At 45.9% G+C, this 9,345-nt stretch overlaps 1 pseudogene; it reads left to right on the forward strand.

Annotated features, from left to right (window-relative positions):
• The first annotated feature begins 374 nt into the window (after positions 1-374).
• Positions 375-938, forward strand: LOC144819972 (large ribosomal subunit protein uL29-like; annotated as a pseudogene).
• The last annotated feature ends 8,407 nt before the right edge of the window (positions 939-9,345 follow it).

Consider the following 9,345-nt stretch of genomic DNA (forward strand, 5'->3'; position numbering starts at 1 on the left):
TAATTGAAAGTTATTATCATTTTATGTTTCTACTTCTCGCTCGGCTTGAAAGCAGTGGGATGATGCTCCTCCGCCATAACGGAGGAGCCATCACTGCAATCAGTTGCTCTAAACTATTAAACCTCAACAGTGCACCTGCGATGCTGTGTATCAGAAAATCTTCAAGAAACTGTCTGTTGCGCTGTGCTAGACCTGCCTCCCTATGGTGATAGTGTCCCAATACTTTTGCCTTCGCCCATCCTCTTTGCTGAATGGCTTTAGGACTCTGTGCAATTTACCACTGCTAACCAGTGTTAAAGTTATTGTGCTCCCTCTCTAAAACACAGTAAAAAAAAAAGCCTACACTTTTCCGGTGGCAGCTGGCGGCAGCAAATATGGCAAAAATCATCAAGGCCTGTGATGTGTGTGGTAAGAAGAAAGATGAACTTCTGAAGCAGCTCGATGACCTCAAGGTCGAATTGTCAAAGCTCCTGGTTGCCAAAGTGACTGATGGAGCTGCATGTAAGCTGTCCAAGATTGTGGTTGTCTGAAAATACATTGCCAGAGTCAGTGGCGTAGCTGGACCTGCGGCCGCCCATGGCGGCCCCTGAGTTTGCTGTCTGAAGAGCGTGGGTGCTGGTGCAATTTCAACGGTGGCCCCTGCGGCTACGGCCGCAGATAAGAGCAGGGGGGACACTGCCGCCCTCAAAACTCATGCCATGCTCTCTATCCCCCCTTGCTATGCCACTGGCAGAGTCCTCATAGTCATCAACCAGACACGGAAGGAAAACCTACGAATATTTTACAAAGGCAAGAAGTACAAGCCCCTTGATTTGAGGCCCAAGAAGACTCTCACTTTGCACTGCACACTTGACAAATAAAAATAGGGTGTGACAGCTAAAAAGTAGATCCAAAAAGAGCATCAATTCCCAATATGCAAATTTGCCATGAAAGCTTAAATATGTTGTACAAAATAAAGGCTAATTAGCACATTTAATGTACTTGTAAGTCTCTAGTGGATGGTAAAACATTTACCAGGTCCTGTGAAATAAATTCTACCAGTGGGCTTTCAGCACTCATTGTGCCACCCACTTTAAAAACTGCCACTGCAACTGCAGTTTCAAACTAACAAAAGAAACCTTTTGCCAGACTCAACCCTTCCTTTTTAATACCTATAAGTCACCCCAAAGATAGCCTTTGAAAACTCCCAGGGGAGGGTGCATCGCATTTAAAAAGTAGGACATGTGGTTTTACGTTTTATATGTCCTGATTGTGAAAATGCTCTAACAGTGTTTTCCACTGTTATAAGACTAACTCGCTCATAGGCTAACAGTGGGTTACCTTAATACATTTAATAAAGTGCCAGCTTCAGATTGGAAGCAGATGGAAGAATGCTTCTTGAATTCTTTTGAATGGCAATCTAAAATCCTCTTTGCTGGTAAAGTCATTTTTTGTCACAATGCTAGAATTACCACGTTTAGAAACTTTGCCTTTCAGCCAGTAGCCAGAGTCACATGACTGGGGCTGTAGCTCTTGTGAATGGTTGTTGATTCCTTCTAGACATGATGACAAAGGCAGTTAGGTTTGTGCATGGTGGGCCATCCTAGCAGTATGGATGGGGGGTGGGTTGTACCCATCCCTGATTACATTTCAAAGGGCCATGCTTACAGAACACACAAAGGAACCTGACACCAATCCTACACTTGCTTTTGTCACCCCAGACAGATAGGAGCCAAATCTAGGAAGGAAACTGGGCAGAACTACTTTGGGAGGGGTGCTGTGGGTTACCCCCACACGAAGGTTGGTACTGAGAATAAAAGTAGGCAAATCCGACCCTAAATCAAAACATAACCCAATGAGGCAACAACATACAGCAGGTTACTGGTTCTCCCTCACGATCAAATTTGGGCGGCTGTAACACACCACTACATATATGGGTAAGATATTGAGCCTCAATGTCCGAGGCCTAAATGCTCCTGCCAAACATCTAGTGATCCTATCCTTGCTTTGAGATTCTCATTACGACATGTGTCACCTCAAGAGACACACCTCATGAAGAAAGCCTGGCTGTGAATGCAGTATCATTTGTTCGACAAAAAATGCTTCTCCTCAGGACCAAGCAGGAGTATGGGAGTGGCCCTTTTCTTGGTTACTAAATTCCAGGGATAAGTCACATGGACACAATCAGCACTGCCCGGCAGACTGCTATCACTGCATGTTTTCCTACACTCTTACACCTTCACACAGGCCACATTATCCACATCCAATGACCATCAAGAGCAGTTCATACTTAACGCACTAGGTCTCGTCACGCCGACTGATGCCGAACTTGTAATGGGTGAGGATTTCATTCATGTTCCTCACACAGACTTAGACACATCAGCCCATAGAACAGAACAGATGAGGGCCTTCACAACAGCAGGGCTGCACTGGTTGGCAGCGGCAGAACTAGTCAATGCCTGGTAATGCCAACACCTCATTGACAGAGATTTTATCTTTTTTTTTGCCTTTCACCAGATATACTCCTAGCTCAACTGCTTCCTGGCCTCACAGCGCATCCTGGGGATCAAAATCCATTCTGAAATACGTGTTTTGGAACTCTCAGGTCAATCCCTCATCGCTATCTTCTTCAAGATTTTGGGGAAGTCCACTCCCCACCGGGCATGGCATCGCGACAACAAGCTTTTAACTTATGACTCCACCACAAATGATGTCAATGAGGCGTTTCAACACTTTTTCCAGATGAATGACACCCCAGACTCTCTTATTTCATTGCTGTGGGATTCTCTAAAATAGTAGTTTGATGCACTCTAATAGATTTCTCAGCACACTGAGGAGGGACAAGTGGGCACCCTACAAGAACAAGTGTGGAACTTTGAGGAGGCCTATTAGCAACGTGGAACCTATAAGATAGGAAGACAGCTGCCTTTAGTTAGAAAGCTGCTTATAGTGCTAGATATGGATAGGGTCGAGCACGCCCTCCAATGAACGAAACAAAAATACTATGCAGGGGGCAACAAGGAGGCTAAACTCCTAGCACACAAACTGTGTGCCCAGAATCGCAATTGTAGGACTGTGGAGATCCAAGCACAAGATGGGCACAGGATACTCTCCAATATTGAGACTGCACATGAGCATGTTTATGCTGACTTATACACAGCGGTGGACACTGCTACCCTGGAGCTTGATACATACCACTCCACCTGCCCCACTACTCCCCTACCACCACAAGAGCCATTCTCATTAGAGGCTGACTTCCCCCTAGATGAAGTCCCCTTTAGAATGCTTAGATTACAGCCCGCAAAGGCCCCTGCGATTGAAGGGTTCATGTCCTGTGCTCGCCGGCCTCTACAAGTCCTTTGGAGACACTGGTAGTCTCACTGACTCTATGTGTGAGGCAAAAGGCGGTTACAAGATGTTGGGTTATTGATTGGCTGGGCTGTAAACCCTGGTCAAGTTGCAAGCACAATTATAGTCAGGGAAAGGGAGAAGCAAACCTCAAATTAACCTGTGTGCATCCACTGGTAACTTGGCACAGAGCAGCCAGGCTTAACTTAGAGGCAATGTGTTAATTATTTGTGCAACACTTCAAACAGTAAAAACATCACACAAAAAGTTCCTACACCAGGATAGAAGAATAGAGCAAAATGTAATAAATAAAACAAGACCAAAATGACAAAAATCCAATCAATAGAACTGGAGTTATGAATTGAATTTTTCAAGAATAAACCACAATATAGAGACTAAAAGGAAAAAGTGCCAACCGGGGATATCTGGTTCCACTGGACTGGGTCAACATCAAATGTTCAGGCTGAACACGATGGAGCACGAGTTGTATACAGTACCAGATTAGACCAGATAGACCAGCTGAAAGTTTACCTTCTCAGGTTGTGTGCCAATAGTGCTGTTTGCATCAAAGAAGGTCACCGGAAGCAAGGAGGGTATTGGTGGCAGAGGGTGACGTGGCATCATGGACAGGCGGGTTGGTACTTCACGTTGGCGGACCTACGTGGGTGATAGGTGCTTGCTGGACAAATGACTGGCTTGCGGTGGCTTGTGCTGATTTTCGGCAGGAGAGCTGCATATCCAGTACGAATGGGCCCGTTCACCATCGTGAATGGGGAACATCCTTTACAACGCAACTTTTACAACGCACTACCATTATGACACAACTTTTACAATGCAAGTTATTAGAACGCATTGCGCTGGGGGGCGCTCTAGGATAGGGAATAGTTTAATTACTATCCAACACCTTCCCTACTATCCATGGGGACTGGAGTTGGAAAACTAAATTAAACTATTCACTATCCAGCGCCCCCCAATGCAAGTCGTTGTAACGACTTGCGTTGTAAAACCTGCGTCGTAATGGCATGCGTTGTAAAAGCATGCGTTGAAACGTCATACATCCTCGTGAATAGCCCAGAAGCTTGAATTTGAGCCTGCAGAGGCACGCCAAGGGGCCAGGACCTGAGGGGTAACTCTTGGGGGTCAGTAACTCATTGAAGATAGGTCCAGTTGCTGTGGGGAACCTGTTCCCTCAGATAAGGAGTTCAGCAGACTAGCTCTTTTAGGCACTCGGGGGTCCTGGGTTCAAGATGGGTTGCATTTCCAGTTCTTCCTCCCTAGTCAAGACAGCAGCAGGCTGAAGGTCAGCACAGCAAGGCAGCAGCTCCTTCAGAGTAGCAGTCCGGCCAAGTGGCTGTCGCACAGCAGTTCTTAGTCCTGGCAGAGTATTCACAGGTCCACAGGGTACTAATGTGGTGGTGTCTGAGGTCCTTTTTTTATACACTGGTACCCTGGTTATGGAAGATGGGAGAAGTTTCTAGACAGTGTCTTTGAAGTGCATGAAATGTCCTGCCTCCTTTGACCTGGTTCTAAGCTGGCTGAAGTGACAATGCAGGGTCGTTAGGCCCTTCGTGTGGAGGCAGGGCACAGCCTATTCAGGTGTAACTGTAGCTGAGCCTGGCTCCTCCGCTCATCCAGTCACACCTAAGCTCCCATTGTGTGTGGCTATCTATGTGGGAAACAAAATCCCAACTGCTAACTACACCCAGTCATGTGACCAGAGACAAGCTGCAGGCACGAAATGGCTAAGGCAAGAAAATGCCAACTTTTTCAAAGTGGCATTTTCAGATTTGTGAATTGAAATCCAATTTCACCATCAGTTAGAATTTTTAGTTAGGATTCCAGAGACACCAAACATGAACCAGTCACCTCTTCCCGTTTGGAAATGACACTAATAAAATGTAATAAGGCAACTCCAGTTTTATCCTATAGGAGAGATAGACCTTTCATTAGTGAAAAACGAAGGGGCATATCATCCAGAGGGGGCGATAATTATCACTAAGCGCACTTAGCGCTAGGATAATTATCGCCACTCAACTCTGAATTTTATCGCGGAGATAGCATGCTATCAGCAACGCTTATCTCCACAGCAATAAAATTCAGAGTGCAAGCTGCCTAACTGTGTGACTATCGCTGGAAATCCAGCAATGATCACACAACTTTTGGCGATAGCTTGCTGATAGGGCCTCACATACTTAGCCATGATATCCACTTTCCATAGGATATCATGGCCAAGTCAGTTTCAAAGCAGGCGTAAGGAAAGTAGCGCTAACCTCTGTTATCGCTACTTTTCTTGTTGCTATGCTGCTTTGCGTGAGGCTTGATAATAGGAGAAATGTCGCTTTGCGACATTTCTCCCGTTATCCTGGGGAGGAACGCCCACTTTGCATCTCATTAGAGATGCAAAGCTGGTAGTTGAGGGAAAGGGCGAAGAAGCACAGATTTACGGATTATCGCTGCTTTTCGGCCCAAAACGGCCGCAAAAGCGGCGATCAACTTAAGGCGAACAAAACAAACACAAGGAGATGATGGACGGAGCGCTGAAACTTTTCAGACACCCACCCCCGGTCACAGATCTGGGTTGAATCCATCATCATTCTTTAGCTCACTTTGCCACCTCAGTTCAGACCCAGCTATATGCAAATCAGTCTTGACCCAGTGCCCCCGAGCTGCCAAGCCAGGTTACACATGTTTAAGCTATTGCCATTGTAAATGACAATGCCTTTTATTTATGTTTTTAAAACGAAAACAAAAATAAAAGGCATTTTTATTTTCAACGCCAATAGCTTAAACTTGCGTAAATGCGAGACCTATAGCATTGCAAATGCTTGGTTAGCTAGCTGTGGTCACCTTGTATGAAGCAGACACGTCTGCTGACCAACTGCGTATGTTGAGTTTCAAAGTACGAAACTAGGCTTTTCACCAAAAGATGCTCTGCAGGGCGCAGAGTCCTTATGACGTGTGAAAATGAGGAAAAGACAATTGAATTAGAATCAAAGACATTGCTGCTGTCTGTTTAGACTCTAAACCCTCGACTCCTTAATTCACAAATTCATTTTATGCTCAGCAGTACATGAAAAGGCTGGGGCAGAAATCAGACGCCCCCTCCGCCCTCAAGACCTGGGAGCCAACGCAACACCCAGGTATGCACTGGCCCACCTTAAGCAGTACAGTACATCAGGTGCTAAATTTAGCTTTCTCACAGTTGCCATGCCAACCTCCTCCCATCCCAGCTGTACACAATGTTTATAGTTCCAGGGAGGAGGATGGGTGGGGGAAGCGTGTTTCTTCTGCAATGTAATTATGCACTTGCTGCGTTTTCATTGCAATAAATACAATCGCAGGATTGGCAGAGGCAGTCTTTGTCTCAGGAGTGGGGATGCGCGTACACGGTCAGACCCGATGCAGGGTGACAAGGGTTGTATAAGCGCACAGACATCTCTGCGTGCCCAATAGGACTGGAGCTTGCTGGGCTGCTGCGTATTCATGACGGCATTTGTTTTTTGTGCAGTTTTTATATAGAGCAAACTCGACCCCAATCTATTGAAGCGCTTAAATGAGCACGAGTTGTATGGCACAAGGTAAAATTCAAAATTCATGTTTGAGGCACTGGGAAATTAAAGTGATGTGCCCAGAATGACATGGTGTTCATTCAGCCGACACCGAGACTGGACCCTGGCTCCTCAGTGCCAATGTCGGCAGCTCTGGAGGACACTGACATCCAGTGGGTGGACAACTGTTGCCTCCTGCATCTTCTCGCCAAAACCCAATGGACATTTCCATTTTTATTCGAGAGAGATGTTTTGTAAGGCTCTTGGTGATAAAGTTGCAGTACTTCAGAGCATAGACGTCTGCATTCCATGGCTAAGCAGTGGCGAAGGGCGGGCTTTCAGCAGGGCGGGTCTTAGACCAGGCAGTAACTAAAAACAGACTATGACACGGGTCCCTACTGGGCTCTATAATCACATCCTCAACTTTACTTGCAAAAAATCGATCGATCTTTAACCAAGAAGCGTGGCCGCTAATGTTAAAGCGCGACGTGCTGCCTTTGTGAAAGTAAAAGTGGCCAAGTAAGAGGAAGAGACAGCAAGCCTGTCAGAGAAGGGGGGCTCGAGAGTGAGGCAAGGACACAATGTGAAGAGACGCAGGCGCAGCAACGCTAGGTGAGTGGGTGGGCCTAAGGGAGACAGGACTCACACAAACTCCACTTCCAAAGAAGCCAGACACAAAACCAACGTCAATGTATCTCGCCAAGGCGTGCAGCACAAGCGTTGCAACGCAGGCGAGACCTAAAAACGACTAATCACGAGAACAGGAGACAAAGGTCTGCTCTCACACCCATATGCCTTTTTGAGTAGAGCAGCAGACGCTACCAAATCACCTGCACAATGGAACTGGATTGTTCATTTACACTAAAGAGTTAACTGATATACTGTACAGAACATGCATCTCTTCCTTCAGTGCAGCATGCAAGGAGGTGATGCTCAAAATAACACACCACTGGTATTACACCCCAGCAAGGATAGCAAAATGAAGGCTCGAAAGAAAAGAGGACTGCTAACGCATTTGCGGTCACACAGGCAGCCAAATGCACCTACTCTGGCACTGCCCTAAACTCAAATATTTTTGGGAAGAGGTATTGAAAGACATTAACGAGATCTTTGACACGAATGGCCCCTGCCTACCCAACTACATACTGCTGGAGCTATGAAGACTCCGACCTACTCGCTGTGCTCTACTAAGGTTTAGTCCATCACTATGACGCTCGGTGCAGCCAAACTGCCCATCACCTCAAAGTGGGGAACTTACTCTATCCCAGAACATAAAGACTGGCTATAAAGACTCTGCGATACTATAGAACTGAAAAAACAATTGGCCTCACTTGACGATAAACTGCAGCAATTCGATAAGATGTGGGGTTCATGCCTCCAAATATCGATCACGAAACTTCCACAAACTTTCCTGACCAAAATGCTTCCAAGTTCTGCGTTTAATGCAACAGCCCACACATAACCACTGAGATGGAGAGAGACCTTCATAAGCCTGATGCCCCACTTAGATATGCTTAGTGACACCAAGTAATTAACAGCTGTGCCCCTTATGTGGTGGATACCACTTTTCTCTCTGTTTGAACTCTCCCTATGTTATCCCACTCCCATCCTTCCCCTTTGGTGGAGACAATTGAACCTTCCTCAGACCACCCCTTTCACCCTAATTAACCCCTCCATTTTATGTACCTCATTAGCCTATGGATGTAGGTGTGAGCGTATGAGTTTATAACTAAACCAAATAAATAAAAAGATTTGAACTATAAAAAAAAACACAAAGGTCCATACACTTATTGCAAAGCAAGTTAACAAATATATACGTCATGGGTCTTCCAGGCACAGCACAACAGCATGAAGTGATAGATCACTTTAGAATAAGGAGCAGTAGAAATTAGTCCTAAGGGTACTAGTATAAAAATAAAACTTGACCACTTCACCCACCTAAAAAACAGAAGAAAATGAAACATAACACAATCAGCCATGAGCCACAGTACTACTACAGTTTCCCACAGCGACAGGCTCGGTACACTGAGCTATAAAGTAGGAGTTGATAATGCAACCCCTATAGAAGGGATGGAGTGATTGCATCTTGGAACAAGAAGTGCCAAAAAAAATGACAAATAGTCTCTGGGGGCCTCATTTATGAGAAGTGATGCATTGCTGCATGAAAGCAGCGATGCGTCATTTCTCAGTGCGCCCTCCTTGCGACATGATTAATGCGTCATATTTACTCATGGAGGAGGCCCCATGTGAAAGGGCTTGTGTCAGTCTTACGCCTGCAGTGAGGCAGGTGTAAGATACTGACGCATTTGCACACTAGAAGTGGCGCAGTGAAATCTGGTAGATTTCACTGCATCACTTCTACGAGGCTTACTTACATGGGAACGCCCCCACTGCAAATGTTATACCTGACGCAGGTATAACGTAGCGCAGGGGTTTACAAAGTGACGCAGGGTGCAACAGGAGGCATGTT

The sequence above is a fragment of the Lissotriton helveticus genome, chromosome 2_1 (genome assembly GCF_964261635.1).
Source record: "Lissotriton helveticus chromosome 2_1, aLisHel1.1, whole genome shotgun sequence".
Taxonomy (NCBI): domain Eukaryota; kingdom Metazoa; phylum Chordata; class Amphibia; order Caudata; family Salamandridae; genus Lissotriton; species Lissotriton helveticus.